General features: G+C 39.3%; 1 protein-coding gene across 7 annotated transcripts in view; it reads left to right on the forward strand.

The window, feature by feature from the left end:
- Positions 1 to 26,037, forward strand: part of LOC138739556 (inositol polyphosphate-4-phosphatase type I A) — a 239,744-nt gene that overhangs the window by 41,980 nt on the left and 171,727 nt on the right. Inside the window, exon 1 of one of the 7 annotated variants that reach the window (XM_069891867.1) lies at positions 4,141 to 4,199. The exons of the other annotated variants lie outside the window; for them this stretch is intronic. The gene's annotated coding sequence lies outside the window, so the exon portion shown is untranslated. Of the gene's footprint in view, positions 1 to 4,140; positions 4,200 to 26,037 lie in introns of those variants that run through there. 7 annotated transcript variants of the gene reach the window in all.

Genomic DNA, 26,037 nt, shown 5'->3' on the forward strand with positions numbered 1-26,037 from the left:
TCCTGCCATGTCGTGGTCCAGTGAACTGACCATGTTGTGGTTCTTCATGGCATCCACTGTAATATTTCGAATATGGAACTGGGCCTCTGCCTGCTGAAACCAGACCACAGGCTGCGAGGTCTAAAGAGTGGGCAACTTAAGTGCTACTGCGTTCTGAATGTTTTGTTCCGTCAATTTGGGTCCAAATCGCCATTTGGGCCTGTTGGGTAGTCATTTAATAGTGTAGCGAAATAAACATACAAGTCATTGCAGTTGAATCAAGACCAACTGCTTAACTCAGTAATCACGGGCACCCTTTAAACCACCTACTCCAGACAACTTTCTGATGCTTGGCCCAGAAACGACGTTGTCCCTGCTGGCTGGCTGTGAGCCCAGTACTTTGGGGCTTCCTGCCCCTGCTGACTCAACACTTGTCAGCTGGTTCATTCCAGCTGAGGCCGCCACAAGTCATTGTATATTTCTTAGTAAAGGCTTTATGGGTGGACAAGGCCACATTCACAGAACCAGATCCTTACACACAGAAACCATTTTGAGAGTCGAAATGTCTGTTACATAGGAACATAGGAAGTAGGAACAGGAGTAGGCCAAAAATGGCCCATCGAGCCTGCTCCGCCATTCAATAAGATCATGGCTGATCTAATTTTTGACCTAACTCCACCTACCTGCCTTCTCCCCATATCCCCTAATTCCTCTATCATGTAAAAATTTATCTAACCAAATTTTAAATATGTCTAATGAAGCAGCCTCAACCACTTCTCTGGATAGAGAATTCCAAACATTAGACAGCCATTTCCTCTTGTAAGGACTACGAGGGATTTGAACAGTCTGAACTCAGAACTCACAACCCGTCTTCAAAATGGGGTTTTCAACAAGCCTGCCAGCTTGTTATGTTGCAGCCTCAAAATCTACTGCAGAACTGACTTCTCTCCCTCTCTAAGAGAAGAATCCTGTTTTCTTCCCTCTCTCTCTTGCTTGTAAAAAGAACCCCTCCCAAAGCTCCAAATCCAATCCTTGAAAGATCTTTATCAGCATTTGAGCCCAGACTTTGTTCCATTTGTACCTACTTCTGAAGTTCCTTCCAAAGCAGTTCCATTGTCTTTTGAAAAGCCACTGGTGCCTAAATGTCTAGCTTCAGCAAAAATCAGACATGATTTATGAGCATTTAGAGAAGCGTGGTCTTGGAGATATTCAGCATGGCTTTGTGAGGGACAGGTTATGCCTCACAAGTCTAAGTGAGGTTTTTGAGGAAGGACAAAGAAATTGATGAAAGTAGGGCAGTAGATGTGATGTATATAGATTTTAACAAGGCATTTGACAATGTCACCCATAGTAGACTCATAAATTACAAAAGGATATAGACTAATACAGAGTTGGCATAGAAGTGGCAGATGGAGTTCAATCTGGATAATTGTGAAGTGATGTATTTTGGAGGGTCTACCTTGAAGGTGGAAAGTACATAGTTAAAGGCAGGATTCTTAGCAGTGTGATCAAGTAGTGAAGAAGGCTTATGGTATGCTGCCTTCATTAGTCAGGGGATTGAGTTCAAGAGCTGTGAGGTAATGTTGCACTGGTGAGACCACTCTTGGAATATTATGTTCAGTTATAGTTGCCTCATTACAGGAAGGATGGGGGATGCTTTGGAAAGGGTTCGGAGGAGATTTACCAGGATGACTCGATTGGAGAATGTCTCAAGAGGCAAGGTCAACAGAACTAGAGCTGTTTGGACAGAAGAAGGTTGAGAGGTTGACAAGATTGTGAGAGGCATATGAAGGCAGCACTTTTTACCTAGGGACAAAATTGCAAATACCAGAGGGGTCGTTATAAAGTGAGAGGAGGAGTGTTTAGGGGAGAAGTCAGGAGAATGTTTTTATGCACAGGGAGTAATGGGTTGCCTGGAATACACTGGCAGATGTGGTGGTTGGAGGCTGGTACAATTAGGACATTTAAAAGTCTCGGGCTCATGGCTGCAAGAAAAGTAGAGGGTTATGGATGTGAGGTAGGGACGATTTAATTTGTTGAGTAGGGTTATAAACCTCCATAATATTTGGGATGACATTTTTTTCCCCTTTATTTGCCTCTGTGCTCTACACTTAAATTTGCAATCAAACAATTTGCATATAACTAATGTGCACGTTCCAGATTTTATTCAAGGTTATTTGTATACATTTTGGTTTGACCGTGTAGAAATTACAGCACCCTTTATATACAGTCCCTTCATTTCAGGGCACCATAATGTTTGGGTTATTTGGCTTCACAGGTATTTGTGAGTGCTTGGGTATGTTTAATTGCTTCGTGGGTGCAGGTGTAAGAGAGCTAGGCTTGCTTGTAAGCTTTTGATCACCATTAGAGTGCATAGTTGCCATTTTTCAACATGAGGACGAGAGTTGTGCGAATAAAAGTCACATAAATCATTATGAGGCTGAAATACAAGAATAAAACAGGAAGAGACATTGCCCAAATTTCAGGATTACCAAAATCAACAGTTTGGAACATTATTAGGATGAAAGAGAATGCTAGTGAGCTCAGTAATCACAAAAGGACTAGTATTCCAAGGAGGACCTCCACTGCCTATGACTGAAGAATTCTTATCATAATGAGGAAAATCCCCAAACGCATGTCCGACAGACCGGGAACTCTCTTCAAGTTTAAAATATCTTTTTAAGGTTGTGGTTCCTTTGTCTTAAGGCTAGACATGAGGCTTAAGGTTTGAAAATCAAAACAAAACACTGTGAACACTGCCGTTAAAACACACTGAAATACTGGAGGAACTCAGCCAATCTTTCAGTGTCCATGGGAGATGAAGATGTATTGCTGTTGTTTTGGTCCTGAACCCCTCAAGGGATGAGCAGAATGAGCAAAAAAAATGAAGAAAGACTCAGGCCTGAAACATTGGCAATATATCTTTGTCTCCTATGGATGCTGAAAGACCAGCTGAGTTCCTTCAACATTTTGGTGCTTTTTTTACTACAACCACAGCGTCTTCGGACTTTTGGGTAACATTCAGCAGGTAAAGCGTAATATGTGGAGAGAGAGACTGGATTAATACTCCAGGTTGAAGACTTTTTATAATAATTAAGAAGAGAAACCAAGTTGGTTTTAAATGCAGAAAGGGGAGGGGAAAAATGGAAAATATGAAAGGAAATCTCTGAGGCTGGGATTACTGAAATAATTCCAATCTTTATGAAATCACTTTATGTTGAGAGAAAATAAACACAAGATCATGTAATGCTGTGAAATACAGATTGAAATTGTTGCTGAACATGAAATTGAAAGGAGAAAGCTGGAAGGGCCTAGCACATTAGTTGGATCTGTAGCTTGAGTGTCTAAGTTTAAGAAAATTGGCTGGTCAAATTTTAAAGTATATTTTTAATGGGTAGAAGAATTGTAGCCTAATCATAAAAATTGATCTCTGGCCAATTGATGGATGGTACTCCAGAAGTGATGTATGGTTTTGCGAGGTGCCAGGAAGCAGATTTTCCACATTTGATCCCTAATTACCCTTTCACACAATATGAAACGAATGGAGCTGAATTGATATTTGTGGAGAAGGAAAATGTCTGAGTTTTAACCTGTTTTTGTCTGATGTGTTAATAGTCAACTGTGGAATTCATTTTGCTCAATTGAAATTTGACCTGTCGCTTTGCACTGCCTTTATTAATGTGGAGTGGAAGTAATGTGTAGATTGTTGGGATGGAAAGTGTAGTGTTTTTATGAACAAGTTTTAAGAATAACTGAAATACTGTCATGGATTTTTTTGTTATTTTTATTAGTTATTAGTGAACTAAGTTACAGAAGGCAGGAGATCACATAATTAATTGAGAGTCAGGAATTGAAGTAAGGAATTAATCATATTCCTCTTTTACTGTCGCCTTTGAAGAGCCTGGATCATAAATGGTGTGACACATTCCACTCTACTTGACTGACCTGCGAAAAGGGTTCTCTGTTGGCAGCAGTACTGCACTCTACTCAACTGACCTGTTCTCTTTTGGCAGAAGAAATACTCCACTCCATTTCAACTGATCCATAAAAGGGGTTCTAATTGCTGAAGAAGGCCCTGGTCTGTAAAGGACATTTCTCTGAAGTACCAGAGCAAGGGTTTCAGTGAGTTAATGAACTGATCCATAAAAGGGGTTCTAATTGCTGAAGAAGGCCCTGGTCTGTAAAGGACATTTCTCTGAAGTACCAGAGCAAGGGTTTCAGTGAGTTAATGAACCTTCTGTCACGCCCCAGTCTCTACCTCCCAGTTCATGAACTTTCATCTAAGTTTAAGGCCTGTGTGTCTGAACCATCCTGAAACCTGCATGTCTCACCATTTTAAAGCCTTTGTGTGTCACACCATTTTAAAGCCTTTGTTTCTCACCATTTTAAAGCCTTCTTGTCGCATCAATCTCAAGCCCATGTGTCATCAACGAATTTCTGAACTTTCAACTTGGAACTGTCTTCCAAGAATTGAGCGCTTAGCTGTAGTGGTTTGGGGTATTCCACATCCATCAATATATTTGTGCATAGTTAAAGTTTAAGTTAGATAATTGTATATAAATTTAGTTAAGTTTAGATAAGTTCATTAAATTAGAGTAGGTGTTAAATAATTGTTGATTAATAATTAAAAATATTATTTTAAATATAACACCATCTGGGCTAATTTTTATCAGTGCTGTCGTGTACGTACGTAGCACCTACAAATTCGACTTAAAGACAATCTTAGAAACAGATCTCATTAGTAACCTGGGGACTGCCTGTACCATATTGCTTACTTTCTGACATCTCTCTGTAATCCATTATCTGGACATCAAATTGTTGGTTAGTCAGTCAGAAAAGTGATATAAAGGAAGTACAACAGGAAGCAAGCAATGAAAGGAGAAAAAGACAACATTAAAGTATCAAATTGATACCAGTTGGAGGCAGAATATAACTTCTTGTGGGATCTGCAGGAAATGCTTTTTAATGGATAGTTTAAAATTAAAAAAAAAAATTGTGTTCAAACTACTCCAGTATCTTTTATTTAAATTAAGGTAACTGTCCCTGCAAAATGCAGCATCTAAGCATAAATGCAGACGTTCAGTGTGTAACATCCATCCATGCTATTTTAGTATCTTCATTCTCTCGAGCCAAATCTTGCACTTGGGTCTCCTTTCCCTTTTGTCCATTCTGCATATGTCTTCTCTTGTATATAGAACAATATAGCACAGTACAGGGCCTTCAGCCCTTGAGGTTGTACCGGCCCATATATTCCTTCCTTTAAAAAATTCTCCCTACCCCAAACCCTCTGTTTTTCTTTCATCCATGTGTCTGTCTAAAAGCTTCTTTAAATGCCCCCAATGTTTCAGCCTGCACCACTAACCCCGGCAAGGCATTTCAGGAGGCCACAACTCTGTGTTTATATTTAAAAAAAAACCCATTTACTCCTGATGTCTCCCCCAAACTTCCCTCCCTTAATTTTGTACATACGGTATGTCCTCTTGTGTTTGCTGATCCTGGCCTGGGAAACAGGTGCTGGGTGTCCACCCTATCTATATCTCTCATAATCTTGTAGACCTCTATCAAGTCTCCTCTCATCCTTCTATGCTCTAAGGAGAAAAGTCCCAGTTCTGCTAATCTTGCCTCATAAGACTTATTTTCCAAACCAGATAACATCTTGGCACCCTTTCCATAGCTTTTACATCCTTCCTATAATGAGATGACACGAACTGAACACAATACTCTAAGTGTAGTCTTAACCAAAGGTTTGTAGAGTTGCAACATGACCTTTCTACTCCTGAATTCAATCCCCCTATTAATGAATCCCAGCATTCCATAGGGCTTCTTAACTCTCCTATCAACCTGTGCAGTGACTTTGAGGGATGTATGGATTTGAACCCCAAGGTCCCTCTGTTCATCCATACTCTTAACTATAATCAGCATATATTTTGTCTTTTACAAAAAATTCACTCCACAGCAACCTACATGGCCTGTGCTTACCTGGGTCCAATGCAGTTCTGGCTCTCAACTCTTAAATTCATCAGTGGTGACTGAGTTAATGACAGTCGAGATGGAGGCCCAGCCTCTAAATTAATTCAGAGATGTGGCAAAACAAAATTCCTGTGACAAAATGATCAATGATTTAAAATTTCTAAGAATCTGATGTTCAGAGATGTTTAAAATTAAAATCAAAGTAATAATGAAGAGTTGGAGAAGATTTGGTATGTCGCCAAAGATTTGAAAACTTCTAGAGGTGTACCATGAAGAGCATTCCGCCTGGAATGGAGGTGCCAATGCTCAGGTCAAAAAAAACCCCAGAGGGCTGTTAACTCGGCCTGTGACATCACTGGGATCAGTCTTCACTCTATCAAGGACATCTACAAGATGTTAAGAAAGCAGCCTCTTTCCTCAAGGAGCCCCAGCACCATATCCTGTTCACTCTGCCGCCATTGAGGGATAAAGGTACAGGAGCCTAAAGTCGTGACACAAGGACAGCTTCTTCCCTCTGCCATCAGGTTTTTGAATGAACATGAAATATAGGCACAATATTGCTTTTTCTTTTATTTCCATTATTTTAATTTAATTTATAATGTGGTTTTTATATAAATGTTTGTTCTGAGATGCTGCTGATAAACAATGAATTTTGTGACATATAACAATAAATTCTGATCTTTTGTAAAATACCTGTAGAATTTAATGTTAAACCAACATCCCAAATCTACTTTTCAAAGTTATTTGACTTTGTACTTCATGCTTTTAGCATCTGCAAGTTCTGGTTTATGCTGCCTATTCTTTTTGGCTTTGCTGTCGTAATGTTTCATCGTGATAGGATACAATTTAGCATCTGTAATTTTGTAGCAATCATGAAAGGATGGTTGCTGTTTTATTGGTAACTTTGGTTACACTTGATCAAAGCGTAGGTTGGAGTGCGATCATGTGCAATGTTGTTAAGAATCAACAAAGTGCAACATGTGAGAAGTTAGGGTAGCAAGTTTGACATATCTTGCAAAAACTGGAAATAAAAACAGCCCTTTGAAATTGCAAAAATCAAAATTACAAATGCTGACCAGCTTCTTCCTGTGATAAAGAAATTGTTATTTTGCTATGTGACAGAATTTAGATATGTTTTTGGGAGATAAATTGTGGTAGAGTTTGTTAGTGTCAGTCACATACAAATACTTTAAAACAGATCTTATTTAAAATACTGGAGCTCTGCTAATGCTAGAGAATTTGCAAAAGCTTTGGAGAGTGCCCAAGAGACTTCACTAATGGATTGTTGTTTACAAAAAGGCAACAGATGAAAGAGCTTGTCGGAGCAGCCTCCTGTCTGGAGGGGAACTTGCTGTTCTAGGAGGGTCATGTGGTTTTACAAGCAGAGAGAGTCAAACAGGCTTTCAGAGAGAGACACACACAGAGATCACTTCTACAGTGTTACAGTCAACAGCAGCAACTGGGACTGGAAGATGGGTTGTGAGTGCTTAGTTCAGCCTGGTCAAAGCCCTTGTGGTTCATTCAAGAGGAGAGGCTGTCTAATGTTTCACTTGGAATAAGAGAAATGAAAAGGCGCTCTGTGGTGACCTAAAAGAAAGAGATTATCATCTGGAGAACCCTGGTGGGGGGGGAGTTTCTTCAGCAAGAGACTGAAGTGGCGGATGGAAGTAAATCTACAACAAATCTCTCCCTGAAAGAACCTTCCTGAGTTGTAACCATTTACCTTTCAAGCACCAAAGCCTGCCAAACTTTATAAATGTTAAATTCTGTGCACAGTATATGAATTGCCTGCAACCAGTGAACTTGGAGGAATGAGAAGTGAGATTGAACTGTGAATCCAAGAACTTTTCTGAACTTACACACACATTATATACACGTGCGCTTAGAATTAGAAAGGGGTTAAGTTAGGTTAATTAGGTCAATAGTGATAAGTTAAAGTGTGATTCTGTTTTCATGTTTAAAGATAATTAAAAGCGACTTTTGTTTAAGTAACCATTTGTCTTGGTGAATATCTATTGCTGTTGGGTTTTGGGGTCCCCTGGGCTCCTAACAATGTAAACAAACAAAGTCTGTAAACAGATAATGAATGTAAATAAACTGTGCAATAAAGATAAAATCAATAAAGTGCACAAGTAAGAGGCCTTAAATGAGTCTCTGAGCTTGTCATGAGGAGTCGGATGTTGGAGGGGTAGCAGCTGCCCCTGAAGCTGGTGGTGTGAGTCTTGTGGCACTTGTACCTCTTTCCTGATGGCTGCAGTGAAAACAGAGCGAGTAGTGGGTGGGAGGGGTCCTTTATGATTGCAGCTGTCCAATGGCAGTGTTGTCTGTAGATGTACTCAATAGTCAGTAGGTTTTTGCCTCTCATGTCTTGGGCTGTGTCCACTACATTTTGGAGGGCTTTACGCTCAGGGGCATTGGTGTCCCCATACCAGACCATGATGCAGCCAGTCAGCACACTTTCCATCACATCTCTGTAGAAATTTGCCAGAGTTTCTTGTGTCATACCAAACCTCTGCAAACTCCTGAGGAAGTAGAGGTGCTGACGTGCTTTCTTCACTATGCCATTAGTTTGTTGGGTCCAGGAAAGATCCTCCAGAATGGTCACTCCCAATAACTTAAAATTGCTCACCTTCTCCACCTCTGATTTCCCCCAATGATCCTGAAGTCAACAATCAGCTCCTTTGTTTGGTGACATGAGTGCAAGGTTGTTGTTGATGTACCATTCAGCCAAGTTTTCAATCTTCATCAATATGTTGACTCATCCCCTTCCTTTATACAGCCCGCTTCTCTGGTATCACCAGCAAATTTGTAGATGGTGTTATTGTGGTACCAGGCCACACAGTCGTAAGTGTAAAGTGAATAGAGCAGAGGACTAAGAACACAGCCCTGCGCCGCTCCAGTACTGATTGAGATTGTGGAGGAGATGTTCTTACCAATCTTCATTGATTGTGGTCTGGCGGTAGGAAATCCATGATCCAATTACACAGTGTGGTGTTTGCTCCCAGGTCTTAGAATTTGCTGATTAGTTTTGAGGGGATGATGGTGTTAATTGTCAAACTGTTCTTGGGCTTTGTATAAAGCCAGTGAGATCTCTCTGTTCTCACTTAAGGATCCTGCCATTAACCACATACTCTGTCTTCAAGTTCAACCTTCTAAATGTTTCATTTCACACTTATTCAGCTTAAACTCCATCTGCCACTTTTCCACCCAACTCTCCATCCTGTATATATTCTGTTGTAACCTATGACAACCCTCTTTTGTGATGATGTTTTGCTCATTGAAATAATCATATTTCCATGCTATCAAAGAAAGATATTAGAAAATTTGTTGAACTTGTGGTAAAGAAGTCATCATGGTGCATTCAAGGATTTTAAGTGAAATACTGGAGGAAATAATGGGAACATTAATCTAATCTTCCGGTACTCTCTGGATATAGTGGTGATGCCAGAGGGCAAGAGAGTAATAAATGCTATTCCCTCCTTTTTTTAAAAAAGTGAGTAGGTGCAGGCCCAGTAACTATAGGCAAGTCCTACTGTTGGGGAGCTTTGAAAATGTTAATGCTGGACAAAATTAATGGTCGTCTGAAGGGAAATTAATTAATTAATGTGAACCAGGACAAATTTGTCAGGAGGCACAATTTGCTTCAGCAAAGTGATTGGAGCTTTTGATGAGATGTTAAAAAGAGTTGATTAGGATAATGCAGTTGATCAGCTGTGTGAGTACTTTCTGAAGGTTTTTGATAAGGTGTCAGATAACTGGCTTATTGGCATATTGAAGCACAAGGTTTTAAAGGTAAATGAACTTAGTTAAGTATTAGACAATTGAGGATTATTATCATTGATGCTTTTATTTGGATTGGAAGGAAGGTGAATATTGGTACAGGTACACAGTCCTTTATCCAGAACCCTTGGGAGACCGTGTGTTCTGAATTTCAGATTTTTCCGGATTTCAGAACAAATTTAAGCCCACCCGAATAGTGCTGCCGTATTCACCCCCCTTCCAGTTGCACTGGCGTCTCTCTCCCCCTCGCCCACCCGAATCAAGCTGCCGTCTCTCTCCCTCCCCTCCCACCCAACCTAGTCAAGCTGCTGTCTGTACCAGCACCTGGGAAAAAATGGTCTCTGGCATGGAGACTAAGAAGGGAAGGGAGGAGGAGGTTTGCTCTAGTTATAGGGGATTCCATAGTTAGGGAGACAAATAAGAGGCTCTGTGGATGAGATAGAATATCCTGGAAGTTGCCTCCCTTGTGCCAATTCTGAGACATCTTAGATCCGGTTCACGGCATCCTCAGGAGGGAGGGTGAGCAGTCAGATGTGGTGGTCCATGTAGGGACCAATGATGTGGGTAGGAAGGCTGAGAAGTCCTGCAAGGAGAGTTCAGGGAGTTAGCACCAGTTTGAAGGATAGCACCTCCAGGATAGTGGTCTCAAGATCGCTACCCATGCCTTGTGCTGGTGAACATAAATAGGAAGGATAATGCAACTTAACATGTGCTGAAGACATGGTATCGATGGGAGGGTTAAGGTTTCTGGATCATTGTGCTCTCTTCCAGGAAAGTGGGACATGTTCCAATGGGATGGTTTGCATCTGAACTTTTAGGGGACTAACGTCCTTGTGGGCAGGTTTGCTGGTGCTGCTCCGGTAGGTTTAAACTTGATTTGCAAGGGGAGGGGAACCAGAGTGTCAGAGCAGATAAGGAATGGAGGAGGGAAAAGATGATGTTAAAATTGCATGTCCAAAGTCAAACTATCTTGCTTTTATGCAAATGTAACTCCTTGTTGTGATAGATGCAACAATAATTTTTATGTTTTTGACATGCCAGAGTCTTGGGAAATACTGAAATGAAGTATTTCAAACTTTTTCTGTACTTTTTAAAGTTAATTTTAAGCCTAATCCTTTAACTCCCTTGTTGGTACAGTTGGAGAGAGTGACATAACTTTTTAACAGCATCTGACTTGCATGTATTAACCTTTATTTCTCTTATGGCTAGGCAGGCAGTGTTGCTCAAATAGAAGGATGTTGTTCTGCCTACTCATGATCAATGGTTATGTGACGATATGTCATGTTTAAATTTAGAGAAGATTCGATGCTCAATTTCTGATTTGAATTTAAGTTTTCAAACACTGTGGGGACTCTTTTTGAATTACTTTCAAAATCCTTGATTTGGTATTAATGCAGAGGTGTAATTTTTTTTTATTCTGATAAGGATTTTTTCCCCCCCCTCTTTGGCCTAACAGCTTCATTTTTGGTAGTGGGCTGAGATTTTCTTTTTATAATAAAATATTACTATAATTTGCTTGAGAATGCTGGGTACCTTGGATGAAATGGTATGATCGAATTGTAATTTTTTTCACTTTTAATATGTATCTTTATGTACTCTGTATTTTTTGGTGTGGAAATTCAATAAAAATGTTGAAAAAGAAAATTAGACAATCATTAGAAATTAACAGTTTGAATGTGGTGAAAATGTTCTCAGATGCATCATTTCAAGGCAAGGAGTAATGTAGGAAAGGCAGATGAGCTTAGAGTGTGGATTGGCATGTGGAAATATGACATTGTGGCCATCAGTGAAATATGGTTGTAGGAGGGGCAGGACTGGCAGCTCAATGTTCTAGGCTTTTATTGGTTCAAACACGATAGAATGGGGGGGGGGGGGGGTGGATGAAAGGGGGAGGAGTGGCATTGCTAGAGAAAATATCGCAGCTGTGCTCAGGCAGAATTGTCCAGAGGGCTCGTCTACTGAGGCTACATGGGTGGATCTTACGAACAGAAAAGGGTATGATCACACTCATGGAGTTGTATTATAGACTGCCCAATAGTCAGCGAGAATTGAAGGAGCAGACAGTTGCAGGAATGTAAAGTTAAGTAGGAGATTTTAACTTTCCACATATTTACTGGGACTCCTGTACTGTAAAAGGGCTGGACGGCTTGGAGTTTGTCAAAAGTGTTCAGGAATGTTTAAATCAATATTTTGAGGTACCAACTAGAGAGAGTGCAATACTGAATCTCTTAATGGGAATCGAGACGTGACAGAAGTATGAAGGGGAACATTTTGGATCCACTAATCATAATGCCATTAGTTTCAAGTTAATTATGGAAAAGGATAGGCCTGGGCCTCGGGTTGAGATTCTGAATTGGAGAAAGGCCAATTTTGAAGAAATGAGAAAGGATCTAGAATGCATAGATTGGACTAGGTTGTTTTCGAGCAGGAATGTATGAGGTAAGTGGAGGACTTTCAAAGGTGAAATTTTGAGAGTACAGATTTTGTATGTTCCTGTCAGGATCAAAGGCAAGGTTAGAAGGTATAGGGAACCTTGGTTAAAGGGATATTGGGATGTGGTTTGGATGAAGAGAAGGTGTATAATAGGTATAGGCAACATGGAGCAAATGAGGTACTTAAGGAGTGTAAAAAATGCAAGAAAAACCTCAAGAAAGAAATCGGGAGGATAAAAGTAGACATGAGTTTACTTTGGCCGACAAGGTGAGGGAAAATCCTAAGGATATCTACAGATATATTAAGAGCAAAAGGATAGTAAGGGACAAAATTGGTCCTCTTGAAGCAGAGGAGCCAGAAGAGATGGGGGAGATCTTAAATATTTTTTCATCAGTATTCACTCAGGAAACTGGCCCTGAGTCGTTGGAAGTAAGGAAAACAAACAGTGAGGTCATGGAACCTATGCAGATTAAAGAGGAGGAAGCCTGATGCCTTAAAGTGAATAGGGTGGATAAATCCCTAGGGCCTGACAAGATATTCCCTCAGGCCTTGAGGGAGGCTCGTGTAGAAATTGCAGTGGCTCTGGCAGAAATATTTAAATGTCCTTAGCCACAGATGTGGTGCCAGAGGATTGGAGGGTAGCTCATGTTAATCTATTGCTTGGTGTCCTGAGAGATTGGATATATTATTTGGATAGCCAGGGACTGTGTGTGGTATGTCTTAGAGTTTTTCGAGGAGGTTACCAGGAAAGTTGATGAAGGAAAGGTTATGGATGTTTACATGAACTTAGCTATTCATGGTGAAGTAGTGAACTGAATTTGACAATGGCTGGACGGGAGAAGTGGTGGAAGATTGCTTCTGAGATTGGAGGCCTATAACTAGTGGTGTGCCTCAGGGATCAGTACTGGAACCATTTTTGTTTGTCATTTATATCAATGATCTAGATGATAATGTAAATTGGATCAGCAAGTTTGCAGATGACACTAAGATTGGAGATGTGGTGGACAGCGAATAAGGTTTTCAAAGCTTGCAGAGTAGAGTGTGAGGTGTTGTATTTTGGAAGGACCAACCAAGAAAGAATATGCACAATAAATGATGGGGCATTTTGGAGTGCTGTAGAATAGATGGATCTGGGAATATAGATACGTAATTCCCTAAAAGTGGCATCGCAGTAGATACGGTTGTTAAGAGAGGTCTTGGCATATTGGCCTTCATAAATAAAAGAACAGTATTGAGTACAGGAGTTGGGATATTGGTGAGGTGCCAGTTGATGAAGTAGACAAAGATGATGTGGTCAAACAACAATCATGGCTTTTATTAGCAGAAACTAATGGTTCAATAATGAAAGACAATGGGTGCATACACAGCCAAGGGGAGTGTCCTTAACAGTAGAGATATTGCACAGCCAATGTTAGTACAGCAAGGTTAGCCAAAGGGAAGACGGACAGCTTGGCAGAGATTCACCACAATTGGTCAGGCCAAATTTGGAGTTTTGTGTGCAGTTTTGGTCACCTAACTACAGGAAATATATCAATAAGATGGAAAGAGTGCAGGGAAGATTTACTAGAATGTTGCCCGGACTTCAGGAACTGAGTTACAGGGAAAGGTTAACAGGTTGGGACTTTATTCCCTGGAGCATAAAAGAATGATGAGAGATTTGATAGAAATACAATACGTTTCCATTTATCCGAAAACAACTTAACTGAAATTCTCAGTTATCCAAAATGATTTTCGTCTGCAACGTGACATCAGAAGTTGAAATGTGGGGCTCTGACACACTGTTAGCACCAGTTTGGAAATATGAGTGAGCATCTGGAATAAGTTGGCAGGTCAGGCAGTGCATGGGGAGATAGTCCTCATTTCAGGTAACTCCCTCCCCTCTCTCTTTCCATTTCTTCTTTACCCTTCACTGTATTTGGTTCTCCACGGTCTCCAGAATTGGTGTCAGACAAATCTAATAGGGGATGTTATGGTATCCAGGGTAGGAGGGTGGGGCACTGATTTTTCGGCAGTGGCGGACCTAAGGGGGTGGCTGCAGCAGCATTGGACTGGGAGGGGAGTGGCAGTGACAGTGTTAGACAGTTGTGGGGGTGGCAACAGCAGGAGCGGAGACCTCAGGCTCCTGGGCAGGTTTGGTCATGGCAATGGGGAGGTGTCAGGGATCAGCGATGGTCAAATCAAGTATTCTGCTTAAAGCCATTTCTCAGTTATCCGAAAAATGCAGTTCACCGATACACGTCCAATCCTGAGCGTTTTGAATAATTAGAAATGTACTGTATTTAAAATTGAGGGGAAATAGACAGAATATATCCACTGAAGGTAGGGGAGATACAGTAAAGGTTCCATTATTGTCACGAAATACATTTAGAATGTTTTGCTTATCTTTCTTTGACTGTTAAGTTTGAAAGAGGTGCTTAGGCAATTCCCACCGGTGGCAAATCTGTCTGCCTTGCAGCAGGCGAAGAGAAACATCATGCAATATGATTTTAAATTCTTTAACTTTGTCTTCCACGAGGAATGAACTCATGACCCCTGGTTTATAAGACCAATGCTTTAACCACTGCACTATCTGAGATTCAAACCAGAGGACGTGGGTTAAGGGTGAAAGAGGAAAAGTTTGGGAGGACATGGGGGGGAATTTCTTCACCCACAGAGAGTGATGGGTGTGTGGAATGAGCTTCCAGCTGAAGTGGTAAATGTGGGCTCAATTTTTAAAAAAAAACCTTATTTTTTCATTTTTTTCCATAAATACTTTTATAAATTTCAAATATATATAAAATGTTTACAAACAAAAGAAAAATAAAAAAAATCACTCTTCTCTTCTCCCCCCCCCCCCCCCCCCCAACCACTCACAAATATAAGAATATAACTTTGCACACCGTCGGAGCTCTTGTTTTATTTTCTGTTCGTGATTCTTTTTCTGGGATATCACATCTTTACGTATCTTGAAGGGTCAAGTTTACAATTGAATCCTATATAATCTAAGTGTGGCTGCCATATCTTAATAAAAGTGTCATTTATTTTTTTGGGTCCCCACATTTTTTCCAATACTCTCATCCCAAATTTTAATCATATGTATTAGAATGGGATTATCTGGGATTTTTTGTTATGATTTGACATCCCATTTATATATGAAATCCTTTGCTGCCCCTCTATCATTGTATGTAGTCCCATTTGAATTCATGAGGGAGAGTTCTCTCCTTTGAAAAAGGATGAGAGGAACCTCGCCTGGACTGCTAAATAATATTTTTAAAAATCTGTTAATCTTACTCCTCCCAATTTATATTTCCATGTCAGTTTTTCTGTGGAGATCCTAAGAACTATTATTCCAAAGAAATTGTCTTAAATGACCATTAAGCGTCTTAGAAAAATTGTTCGGCAAAGAAACAGCAACAATTGAAGGAGATATTGCAGTCTTGGCATTGCTTTAATTTTCACACAATTAAGCCTTCCAATTAAGGTAATAAGCAGGTCTTTCCATCTTTGTAATTCCTCCTCTAACTTTCCAAGCAGTGGGAGATAGTTAGGTTTGTACAAATTTTGTAAGTAATTATCCATCATTATTCCTAAATATTTAATTCCATTCAGTTTCCATTTAAACTGGCTCCTTATTTGATATAGAAACATAGAAGATAGGAGCAGGAGTAGGTCATTCAGCCCTTCGAGCCTGCTCCGCCATTCAACGAGATCATGGCCGATCTTAAAGTTCAGTACCCCGTCCCCGCCTTCTGTCCGTAACCTTTAATATCCTTATACTGAAGAAATAGATCTAATTCCCTCTTAAATATATTTAATGAACCTGCCTCTACTGCCCTCTGTGGCAATGAATCCCACAGATTCACCACCCTCTGGGTAAAGAAATTCCTCCTCATCTCGGTCCTAAATGATTTGCCTATTATCCTCGAACCATGGCCCCGGGTTCTGGATTTTCCCATCATTGGAAATATCCCATCTGTGTCAATTCTGTCCAGTCCTGCCAGAATTTTATAGGTCTCTATGAGATCCTCTCTCAATCTTCTAAACTCCAGCGAGTACAATCCCAATTTGTGCAATCTTTCCTCATAAGTCATTTCTGCCATTCCAGGTATCAGCCTGGTGAATCTCCTCTGCACTCCCTCCATTGCAAGAACATCCTTCCTTAGATAAAGTGACCAAAACTGCACACAATACTCCAGATGGGGTCTCACCAAGGCCCTGTACAGCTGCAGTAAGGTATCCTTGTTCCTATACTCAAACCCTCTTGATATGAAGGCCAACATACCATTTGCCTTTTTAACCGCCTGCTGTACCTACATGCTCGCCTTTAGAGACTGGTGTACAAGTACCCCTAGGTCTCTCTGCACTTCCCCATCTCTTAATCTATTACCATTCAAATAGTAATCTTTCATCGTCAAAATTTTTCCAAATTTATTTTGTAACCTGAAAGTCTCCTGTATTTTTCCAGTGTGGTCTGTAGTTTGGTCATAGACTCAGACAGGTCAGATAAATATAGCAGCACATCATCTGCAAATAAGTTAATTTTAAGCTCTTCCTGGCCAACTCTGAATCTCTTTGTATCTGGATATCTCCTTTTAATTTCTGCTAATGGCTCAGTTGCAAAACAAAGAGACCTGGAGACAGTGGGTCCACTGTCTGATGGATCTACTCAAAGGAAATGTCAACACATGCCCATTGATTATAATTTAGGCTTGTGGTTGATGATTGAGGTTTTATCCAATCATTGAATGTTTGGCCCATTCTAAATTTTTCTAGTATTTTGAATAAGAATGGCCATTCTAGTCGATCAAATACCTTTTCTGCTTCCATTGACAGTTATTCTTGGATTTTCTTTAGATTTAGCAAAATGAATTATATTAAATAGTCTGTTCAAATTATCTGCAGTGTCTTTTTTTAATGAAGCCCACCTGATCTAAATTTATCATGTTTAGTTATATATTCCCTTAGCCTATTGGCTAATGCTTTTGCCAAAATTTTATAACCTGCATTTAACAAGGAGATTGGTCTGTATGAAAACGTTTTTTGTGGGCATCTTTTTCTTTTCGGTAGTACTGTAATAATAGCTGTTGAGAAGGATTCCGGAAGAGTCTTGGTTTCAACTTCCCGGTCCAATACCTCCATAATGAGAGGCATCAAAAATGTTTTAAATTGAAGGGTGGGAAACCATTTTCTCCTGGTGACTTATTTGCCTGTAATGTATTCAAGGCTTTTTCGATCTCTAGTAAAAGGGCATCCAATTCTATCCAACTCTATCTTCCAAGTTTGGCAGTTCAATCGCCGAGAGAAATTAATCTATTTCAGTAGAATCCCCTATCAAATCTGATTCATACAGCTTTGTATATTATTGTTTGAAAGTATAATTGATTTCCTTCTGATTACATGTTAATTTTTCAGGCTCTGTTTGAATTGCATTTATCCTCCTTGATGTCTCCTATGCTTTTAATTGCCATGACAAAACTTTGTTCTCTATCTCCCAATTCATAATGCTTCTGCTTTGACTTTAAAATAGTTTTTTTCCTATTCTATATGTTTGTAAAATATTATTTTACAATTTTTTATTTACTGAAGTTTTGTATTTTTCTTTTAAACCTGTTCTCCAGTATTCTTTTTCCAATTCTGTTGTTTCTTTCTTCAGGCCATTGACCTCTGCCATATATTCTTTCTTTCTATCATATGAAATTATCTATCCCCTCAAATAAGCTTTTATATTGGATATGAAATTATCTGTCCTCTCAAGTAAGCTTTTAATGTATCCCATATTTGAAAACTATCATTAGTAGAGGGTTTATTTGTTTCACAAAACAATTCTATTTGTTCCTTAATAACATTACAGAAATCATCCTTCTCAATAGTGTAGGAATAAGATGGCATCTGAATACACTTTCTTGCTTCTTGAACATCGTTATTGTTAAAGTGAGAGGCGCGTGATCAAAGTGTAATCTGGCTAGTTATTTCAATTGTGCAGACATTAAAAAGAAATCTATCCTCGTCTAGGTGTTATGAACCTTTGAGTAGAATGAATAGTCTCTCTCGTCATGGGATGCGACTGTCTCCATACTGTTAAATCTTTCATAAAATATAAGAGTGACTTTCTCAGCTTTTGCCTTTGTCACTGTCCTTGCTGATTTAGCAAGGACAGGATCTAAGCAAAAATTAAAATCTTCAATTATTACATTTGTCTACCCTCTACTGTTTTTAAGAAGACATTTTGTATAAAGGATTCATCATCAAAATTTGGAGTATAAATATTCATGAGCATATATCCGACAATGTGCCATTGCAAACCTTCATGCCAGCATATTGTTATTTATTAAAATTCCTTCCCCCCCTCGCTTTAGTATTAAAAGAGGAGCATATGACTTGTCCCACCCAGTCCCTTTTTAACTTAGTGTTCCAATTTTGAAAGGGGCGTTTTCTGTAGAAAATCTATATTTGCCTTTTTTTTTAAAGTGTGCCAAAACTCTTTTCCTCTTTGTGTCCATTTAACCTGTTAATATTATAACTTAAATTTTAACTCTCTATTAATATTTACATTTGTACATGTTCCACTTTATCATTAGACCCTTTTGCTGATTTATACAGTAAAGTAATTTTCCCCTGTTAACAAACACATGTATTGCCACTGCTCTGACAGTGATGTAATCAAGAAACCCCGTCAGCCCACGAAAAAACCCCTGTCTGAGGAAGAGCCCCACCCCTTAGGTTCAGTGCTATTTTGGAAAAATACTCCCTCTCCGGTGCCATTAACCTCCTTAAATTAGAGTATCCTCCTTGCTACTATTTTGCTAAATATTTACTCTCTGAGCTCTCCATATGCTTTTTTTTTAAATTTTTTTTATTTTTCACACTATAAACCACATTGACCAAGATACATACAGACATTTTTCTTCTTAAATATATACAGTGTCATTTTCTCCACCTTTTTCCCCCCTCCCTTCCCTCCCTCCCTCACTCCCTTTCCCATTTATTTAAAGTTCAATCTATAAGATACATTAAACCCGTTAAACAATGTTGTCACTTAATAAAAATAAACAAGAAATTTTACTGAGTCAGTTCTTTTCGTTATCTTCTCCTTCTGTCATTTTAGGTGGTGGAAGTCCACGGTAGGATTTCTCTATTGTGTTTCATGTATGGCTCCCATATTTGTTTGAATATTGTAATGTTATTTCTTAAATTATATGTTATTTTTTCTAATGGAATACATTTATTCATTTCTATATACCATTGTTGTATTCTCAAGTTGTCTTCTAATTTCTAGGTTGACATAATACATTTTTTTGCTACAGCTATGGCTATCATAACAAATCTTTTTTGTGCTCCAACCAAATCGAGTCCAAATTCTTTGTTTCTTATAATACTTAGGAGGAAGATCTCTGGGTTTTTTGGTATATTGCTTTTTGTGATTTTATTTAATATCTGGTTTAGATCTTCCCAAACTTTTTCCACTTTCTCACATGTCCAGATTGCATGAATTGTTGTTCCCGTTTCCTTTTTACAGCGAAAACATCTGTCTGATACTGTTAGATCCCATTTATTTAACTTTTGAGGTGTGATGTATAGCCTGTGTATCCAGTTATATTGTATCATGCGTAACCTCATGTTTATTGTATTTCTCATAGTTCTGGAGCATAGCTTCTCCCATGTTTCATTCTTTATCTTTATGTTTAGATCTTGTTCCCATTTTTGTTTAGGTTTACAGTTTGTTTCCTCGTTCTCCTTTTCTTGCAGCTTGATGTACATGTTTGTTACAAATTTTTTAATTATTATTGTGTCTGTAATCACATATTCAAAATTGCTTCCTTCTGGTAACCTCAGACTGTTTCCCAATTTGTCCTCTCCATATGCTTTTCAATATTACTTTTAATTAACCAATAAAAGGCAGTTCAAAAATATAACTATCATTTTACTTTTTATCCAGTTTTTAATATTTACAGTTCACTTGATCTTTATTTTTGTTCTTCTTTCTGGCATCTATTCTTCGGTCCTCTTTATTGTAGAAATCTTTTTACTTCCTTTACTCTTATAGAATCTTTGGGATTCTACTGCTACATCGATCCTGAGCGTTGCTGGGAACAGCATTGCATTTTTTATATTCCGTGTTCTTAATTATCTTTTCACATCGTCAAATTCTTTTCTTTGTTTTACCCAACTAATTGCTTAGGTCCTGAAAGAATAGTACCTTTTCTCCTTCCTTCTCGACTGGGCCATTGTTTTCCCTGGCCTACTCCACTGCTGCTCTTAATGTTGCCTCCCGATCCCGACAATTCAAAAATCTCACCAAGACCAGTCGGTTATGGTCTTTGGTCATCCCCTCTCCTGGGTCTGATGGGCTCTCTCTAAAAGTAGTTTTTCCTTGAATTTTCCCACTCCCAGCATTTGTGGGATCCACACTTCAAAGGAATTCACTGGATCATTCCCCTTTGTCCCTTCTCTCAGCCCGACAATTTGGACATTATTTCTTCTTCTAAAGTTTTCCATGTGGTCAATTTTTTTCCATTTCTTTGTATTTTCCACCAGGGTTTTTATTTGTTCTTGAGTCATTATCAGGTTGTTTTCAACCTGGCCTACCCAAGTAGTCAGGTTTTCAATCACCGTTGCCATCACTTTTACTTTTTCTGCCACCTCTCTTGGTACATTTTCCACCTTGGAGAATCTTTTATTCAAAACTTCCGTAGTTTCTACCATTTTTTTTAAAAATCCTGTGTCGATCCCCCACTTCCTTGCATTTGTCCTGACACCTTCACCACTCCCTTGTTGACATTTTGTCAGTGATCTCGGCATTTTTTTTTGAGCTGCTTCAATTTTATTTATTTTTTCTGGGTCTTGTTCTTCTTACTCATTACTCTTTTGTTTTTGGCACAAGAAAATTGTCTTGATGACTTTAAATCAGTTATTTAATCAATCATCATGGAGAGCTCTTCCAACCTATGTCTGTCTAGGTCCTTAGCATGGCCATATTCCCTAATGTGGGCTCAGTTTTAGCATTTAAGAAGAATTTGGACAGGTATATGGATGGAGAGGTATGGAGGGCTATGGGCTGGGTACTGGTCATTGGGACTAGGGAAAAAAAAATGGTTCGGCACAGACTAGAGGGGGTCTGTTTCTGTACTGTTATTGTTCTATATATTTCAAAAATGACTATTGGAAATTAATATATCCAACAGTTTTTGAGTTTGTCAGAAAACAATGAAGTACTTTAACAGGAACAGCTGTTGTGTTCATAGACTTTTCTTGATTGTGTAAAGTTAAGAAGGAAAGATGAGAGAATGGAGGGGAGTAGCCACAAAAAATATGGAGTGGACATTGGAAATGGGTAAATAGTCATTTAAAAATTATGAAAATAAAAGCTTTAAAAGAACTGACAAATTGTTCAGACTTTAAATCTGTTAATTAAAAAAAGTTTTGACTTGAAATTTGAAGATTTTATAACCACATTTATCTACAAGACCACAGGGCTAGAATTTTTAAAAGCAGTTACAGTACAACTCCAATTATCCAAAATGGTCAGGACCCGGGCCCATTTTGGATAAACATTTTTTTCGGAGAACCAGACATTTTTTAAAAAATAGCCCAGTAACAATAGGAAATCACTTGATACAGTGTTTAAACAACAAGAAATAACATGGTAAGGCTTTTTAAGCATTAAAATAAAGTTTAATTCTCACCTTAAAAAAAAAATGCTGGCCACTGCCAATCAACGACACTTCCCCACCAAGACCCTGCTCGTGCCTGGAGCCCGAGGGTCCCAATCCTGTCCAGGAGCTGCCAACGGGACCTCGAGGAGTTCGGCTCTGAAAAATTTTCAGATAAATGATGATTTCAAAGAATCCGATTTTTGGATAATCTGAGTTGTACTGTATTAACAAACTACAGTGTACTAAGATATTTGGTTTTTTACTCTTTAAATGTGAATTTTACATATTTGTTGTATGGTTTATTTTTCATTATAGTCAAAGCAATAATTTTATTACACAGCTGAATTTAGAAGCAAGAATGGGTATGCAGGAATATTTTGGGAAGGAAACTAACTGGACAGATGATGCAAAGACCTTTGTGAATATTCAGTGCAAGGTTTGTTCTTGTGAATACACTTGTGAGTGAAGTAACTTTAGCCTGTCCAAACCAAAGTTGATGCACCCAAAAGTTGTTTGGGTATTGCAGCTGAGTGACTGAGGTTGGGATGAGCTTGGTTTTGTGAACACTTCATTTTGTAGATTAACTTCATTCTTGCAGGGAAATTGGTGGAAGTGAGACCATAAGGCTGGCTGGAAGAAATGTGTACAACATTTTCTGGCTATTCCCTATAATCTTTTGATTCCATGTTTCTATGATTCCCTTGCTGGATACAAATCTACCTTGGCTTTGAATATATTTAGGTATTTAACATGCTTCACTTTTTTTAGGCAAGGTTTTCCAAAGGTTCTCAAACTTCCAAGAGCAGTTATTCTTCCTCCTCTTTGCTTTAATGGGCATCCCTATATAATTATGATAACTGTGTCCTGTGGTCTTAGACATTCCCACAACCTCTCAGCCTATACAGTGTCTCCCATAACTGCTCCCAAGAGCAGTTATTCTTCCTCCTCTTTGCTTTAATGGGCATCCCTATATAATTATGATAACTGTGTCCTGTGGTCTTAGACATTCCCACAACCTCTCAGCCTATACAGTGTCTCCCATAACTGCTCCCAAGAGCAGTTATTCTTCCTCCTCTTTGCTTTAATGGGCATCCCTATATAATTATGATAACTGTGTCCTGTGGTCTTAGACATTCCCACAACCTCTCAGCCTATACAGTGTCTCCCATAACTGCTCCCAAGAGCAGTTATTCTTCCTCCTCTTTGCTTTAATGGGCATCCCTATATAATTATGATAACTGTGTCCTGTGGTCTTAGACATTCCCACAACCTCTCAGCCTATACAGTGTCTCCCATAATATTTGGGACAAAGACACTTTTTTTCCCCTTTATTTGCCACAGTTTTAAATTTGTAATTAAACATTGTACATTTTGGTTTGACCATGTAGAAATTACAGTACTTTATTTACATAGTCCTCTCATTTCAGGGCACCCTAATATTTAGGGCATAGCAATGGTATCTGTATTAAAGTAGTCATGTTTGGTGTTTTGTTGCATATTCCTTGCATACAATGAATGCTTGAAGTGTGTGATTCAGTGTCATCACCAGGTGTTGAGTATCTTCTCTGGTGATGTTCTGCCAGTCCTCTACTGCAACCATGTTCAGCTCTTGCTTGTTTTTGGGAGTTTGTGCCCTTAAGTTTTCTCTTCAGCATTTGGACTGGATTTAGATCTGGTGACTGATTTGGTCATTCAAGAATTTTCCAGTTTTTATCTTTGAAAAACACCTTTGTTGCTTTAGCAGCATATTTGGGATCATCGTCTTGCTGTAGGATGAAGCGCTGTCCAATGAGTTTGGAGACATTTGCTCAAACTTAAGCAGATAAGAAGTTTCTATAGTCCTCAGAATTCATTTTGCATTCCCACCATCTGATGCATGTAAATCTTTGTCTCATCTGTCCACAAGTCCCTTTTACAGAATTTTGCAGGCTCTTTTTAATACTTCTTGGCAAGCTGAAAGCTGGCAAACCTACTTGTGTGGCTCACTAGTGGTTTGCACCTTTCAGTGTAGCTTCTGTATTTCTGTTCTTGAAATCTTCTGTGACATTAGTCATTGACACATCCACATCTCCCCCCTGAAGAATGTTTCTGATCTGTTGGACAAGCATTTGGGATTTTCTTTTCTATCATGACAATTCTTTTATTATCAGCAGTGGAGATCTTCCTAGACTTACTAGTCCCTTTGCGATTACTGAACTCACCAGTCTACTCTTTCTCCTTAATGATGTTCCTGTGATAGATTATATTATATTTTATATTGTATAAATGTTTTAAAAGGAGATAAATTGTGGCAGGTTTTTTTAAGTGTAGGTCATATACAAACACTTCAAAACAGATCTTATTTTAAAATGCCAGAGCTTTGCTCAAGCCAGATACTTCAGGCTCCGAGTGCCTTTGCAGAAACTTTGAAGAATGCGTGGAGTAATGGATTATTGTTTTGGAAAGCAACAGATGAACCATCGGAAGATTAGGTCCGGAGTCGGTCTGTCTGAGTGAAGTTGGCTGTTCTAAGAGGTTCATGTGGTTTTCTCTGAGTGAGATAGAGAATTCAGTTTTACAGTTCAGTAGCAGCAACTGGAACATGACAAGCTGGCAAGCTTGTGGGAAAACCCCATTTTGAAGACGGATTATGAATTCTTAGTTCAGCCTGGTCAAAGCCCTTGTGGTCCATACAAGAGAAGATGGCTGGATGTATTATGTTTCACTTGAAATAAGGGAAATAGTAAAGGAACTCTGTGGTGACCTGAAAGAAAGAGGTTATCATCTAGAAAACCCTGATAGGGCAAGTTTCTTTGGTAAGACACTGAAGTGGCTGATCAGAAGTGATCAGTTTGGGTGTCCAATGAACAACAAATCTCTCTCTGAAAACTGACAAGAACATTCCTGAGCAGTAACCACTTACCTTTTAAGCACTAAAGCCTGGTGAACTTCATAAATATTAAATTCTGTGCACAGTATAAGAATTGCCTGATATCAGTGAACTTGGAGGAGTGAGAAGTGAGTTTGCACTGTGAATCAAATAACTTTTTTTGCACTTGTACATACATGTGCTTAGAATTAGAAGGGGGTTAAGTTAGGTTAAGTTAATAGTAATAAGTTAAAGTTTGATCCTGTTTTCATGTTTTAAAGAAAATTAAAAGTAACTTTTGTTTAAGTAACCATTTGCTTGGCAAATTTCTATTACTGCTGGGTTTTGGGGTCCCTGGGCTCATAACATTCCAAACAGTTCTGGTACTCACTTATGCTCGTATTCAGATGGATTTAAAACTGTTTGAATCACTAGGCTTTTTCAGGTGGATTCTCTGCTAAGAACGGGCCTGAAGAAGAGGAAGTGGCCCTTTGACTTGCCGTTCAGGTGGTAGCGGTAAAAGCGCAGCGCTGGCCACCTGAAGGGACAGCTGCACCGGGAGGCACATATGAGCACACTCCGGCTCCTGTCCCTTGGGCTGTCAAGTTAGGATGGCTGGCTGTCAGCTGGGACAGCCAGTGCAGGGACATCCCACGTGGGATGTCCCCACACTGATCGCTCTGCCCCCCGGCGGGGGAAAAGGAGGCTGGAGCGACCGAGAAGGGGGCTGGAGCAGCCGGCGGGAAAGAAAGGGGCTGGAGTGGCCGGCGGGGTAGAAGGGGACAGGAGCGGCCAGTTTGGGAGAATGGGGCTGGCCAAAACAATGCCGGTACCTGACTTGAGCGCTGGTAACAAGCTTAGCGTCAGTGTGCTTGAGCCTTGTCGGAGGAAAGCAAGGACATGGATGCAGTATCCCCGAGTTCTCATGTTGCTGGATCAGCATGTTTTTTGGGGAAAAGAGGATGATTTTTCTAGAGTGCAGATCCTCAGTGGATCGAACATTATGTTTTCTGGCTAAAATTAGATCAACTAAATCATTCTAAAGGCTGGTGATATTCTTAATGCCTGCTGGTTTATTATGGATGGCTGTCTGAGGGATGGTGGCCCATACTTATTCAAGGATATGTTCTGTGGAATCATGTGTTGCTGTCTTCCAATCAATCAACAGTTGTTTACAATAATACAGTATAATTTGGTTCTCAGTTCTGAACAATACCCACGCTTAATTAACTTAAAATGCAGATGAAATGTTGAATGTCTTTTTTTGTAAGTGCAAAGCTAGATTAAAGAAGGCCGTGGCTTAATGAGAAGGGCTGGTGTGTTCCTAAGGGTAAAGGACACAAAGACATCATTCAGACCCAGGTGCCTGGGAACTGACAGCTCCTTTTAAGGGAT

This window comes from Narcine bancroftii, chromosome 7, assembly GCF_036971445.1.
Source record: "Narcine bancroftii isolate sNarBan1 chromosome 7, sNarBan1.hap1, whole genome shotgun sequence".
NCBI classification, from domain to species: Eukaryota; Metazoa; Chordata; class Chondrichthyes; order Torpediniformes; family Narcinidae; genus Narcine; species Narcine bancroftii.